This window comes from Capsicum annuum, chromosome 1, assembly GCF_002878395.1.
Source record: "Capsicum annuum cultivar UCD-10X-F1 chromosome 1, UCD10Xv1.1, whole genome shotgun sequence".
Taxonomy (NCBI): Eukaryota; Viridiplantae; Streptophyta; class Magnoliopsida; order Solanales; family Solanaceae; genus Capsicum; species Capsicum annuum.
Genome location: NC_061111.1, coordinates 44070071 through 44073270, shown reverse-complemented (window position 1 = coordinate 44073270; position 3200 = coordinate 44070071). Strand labels below are relative to the sequence as shown.

At 32.2% G+C, this 3200-nt stretch overlaps 1 protein-coding gene across 1 annotated transcript in view; it reads left to right on the top strand.

The window, feature by feature from the left end:
- Positions 1-683: 683 nt before the first annotated feature.
- LOC107847382 (transcription factor IIIB 90 kDa subunit) overlaps positions 684-3200 on the top strand; it is a 23665-nt gene continuing 21148 nt past the window's right edge. Inside the window, exon 1 of the mRNA XM_047396371.1 lies at positions 684-855. The gene's annotated coding sequence lies outside the window, so the exon portion shown is untranslated. The remainder of the gene's footprint in view (positions 856-3200) is intronic.

Here is a 3200-nt window from a genome sequence, read left to right as displayed (position 1 = left end):
TACGTGCTAACATTAAAAAAAATACAATGTTAAGAAATTTAAATTTATTTCTTTAAATTTATTTAATGTGAAATTTAGTGGTTAATATATTCATTACTTCCACAACTTTTATTATCATGAGCTATAAAATAATTAATAATTATATTCATGACATATATTTAGTATTTTATATTACAGTCTTATAAATAAACACTATAAGATTTTGTAGAAATAATCACGCTAGTATTTTAAGTTGTCATGTTACATATTTAATGCTTATTATATTTATTTTTGTTATTTATGTCAAAAAATAAGATGAAAGCTATTAAATGGGGGTGTCGGCTTGTGGGAGATGTCTACAAGAGTTCGGAAGATAGTGTATTCATTTTGTGTATTTTTTCTTTTATATTTAATGATTAAAATCATAACTAAGAATAATCTTCTTTATGTTTATGCGTTCTTTTTACCATTTAGTTTATTTGTATTTTATGCAGATTTCTTTGTTGTAAGTTCATAACTTCTTCTGATTCAAAACAGTTTATGACTTCGTTCGAAATCTACTAATCACTATGTTTTTTATAATTCACGCGCATTGATTCACTAATTTTAATAAGTTTCAAAAATATTGAGATATAAAATAATTAGCTCCAAAAGAATTGGAATATATATAATTTTCACTTAAAATAAAACTCAATCCTTTAAAATTAAATTTAGTAATATTTTGGGTATAAGTTGTTAAATTTACCAGTTGACGAGGGTTCGAGTCACTCTAGATTTTTAATAATTTATATTTAATTTTCAAAAACGCCCAAATCAGAGAAATTAGGGTTTAGCATCTTGCAATTTTCCGATCGACGGCGCCGGCGAAATTAACCGGTCGGAACTCTTTCTCTCTCCTCTTTTTTTTTTTTTAAATTTTTTTATTTTATATATATATTTTTTAAATTTTCATATGTTTGATAAATGTATTTGTGCTGCAATTTGTTGAAAATAATATGAATTTTAATCTTGATTGCTGAAAAAAAAAAGTGACTTTTAAGATTAAGCATTCAGGACCCGGAACTATGGCCAAAGTTACTGCAACACGCTCTAACTTCACAGAGAGCTCAATTTTAGCGTATTTTGTAACATTTTGTGCTGACGTGACACCTTTATTACATAAATTATGGTACACGTCAAAGGTGTCACATCACCTAAAAAAATTGATAAAAATACGTCAATAGGACTCCTGTAAAGTTGGACTGTGTAAAGTTGGAGTGTGTCGTAGCAAATCTGATCATAGTTCGGGGTACTAGATGCGTTATTCAAGATTTCATATGTAGTTGTTTATTTTTTTGCTGACGTGGCACCTTTATTACATAAAATATGACACACGTCACCTAAAAAGATTGACAAAAATACGCCAATAGGACTTCCGTAAAGTTGGAGTGTATCGTAGCAAATCTGATCATAGTTCGGGGTACTAGATGCATTATTCAAAATTTCCTATGTAGTTGTTTATTATTATCTGATGCTTTATTTGTTTTGGGCGAGGGTTTATCGAAAAATCACGAGGTCTTAAATTCAATTTTTTACAAAAATAGGTGCTTTCTTTTTTATATGTTGTAGTTTTTATAGATAGAGTTATGTGGTAAGCGTTGCTGGTGGGAGGTGACACGTATCCGGTGAAATTAGTCGGGGATAGTTATAAAAAAAATAGGATAAGATTTGCTGAAAAGAACGTGATTTTTAAGCTTCTTTGATTGGTGTTAATTACTATATGTTGTTTTGTTTGTTTTGAGTCGAGAATTTATTGAAAATAATATTCCTTTCATTGCAAAGATAGGGTGAATAAAATGGATTAAAAATCACGAGGTTTTAGATTTAAATTTTAAAAATTAGGTGCTTTCTCTTTTATATGTTATAATTTCGATGGACAAAGTTACTTAGTAAGTATTACTGATGGGGCATGTATCTCGTGGAATTAGTCGACAACGTTATAAAAAAAAAATGCTATAAGAATTTTTTTTTGTTCGTTCGTTGTTTATTACTATATGTTGCTTTATTTGTTTTGAGTCAAGGATATATCGAAAACAATATTCCATCAAGAAAACGGATTAAAAATCACAAGGTCCCATATTTAAATTTTAAAAAATTAGGTGCTTTCTTTTCATTATGTTATAGTTTCGATGGACAGAGTTACCTAGTAAGTGTTGCTGGTGGGAGGTGACATGTATTTCGTGGAATTGATCGAAGACAATTATAAAAAAAATGCTATAAGATTTTGTGTATACACTACTCTAGACAGTGACGGACCCAGTATTTAGGGGTCGTGGGTACCCAGGAGGTTTGAAGTTTGAACACATATATTGATGCCCAAAACTTTAACATTCCACCTGAAAATCAACCAAATACCAATTTTTATACCCTTTTTTATATAATTATACTTAGTTTGTGTCGGATTTAACGGGTGCCGGAGCATCATAAAGTGTCGGAGCACCATAAAATTGGCCGTAGGTTCGCCTCTGACTCTAGACCTCACTTGTTGAATTATACCGAGTATATTGTTCGTGTTGTACTGCTGTGGTGCATCGCCAAAAGCAGTGCATGTGTGGTCCTACTTTCTAAAATTGATTAAAGAAAAAGTAGAAAGTGCCAAATGACTTTGATTTTCTTAATTGATTCAATGATACAATTTAAAAAAAAAATAGATTCATAGTCATAGATATTTGGTGGTATGAAACAGTGAAATAAATTTTCAAAAGATTTACTGAACAACAACAAACCCAGTGTATTCCCACCTAGTGGGGTCTGGGGGGTAAGATGTACGCAGTCCATACCTCTACCTCTAAAGAAGTAGAAAGGTTGTTTTCGATAGACCCTCGGCTCAAGGCATGAGATACCACACAAATACATAGTAAAGCACAGAACAAGATTACATAACATAAATACGGCACCCATAAGTAATATAAAACAGAGGAAAGCACACAGATTCGTAATAAAACATGGAACACGGAATCATAACAGGAATAAAACCCCCACCAAGTACTTTCCTACACTAGCGACCCAACCTGGCCCTAGTCCTCTGCCCTAATTCGCGTCCTCCAGACCTTCCTATTTAGGGTCATGTCCTCGGTGAGCTGTAACTGCTCCATGTCCCGCCTAATCACCTCACCCCAATACTTCTTCGGCCTACCCCTACCCCGCCTAAAACCATCCAACGCTAACCTCTCACACCTACG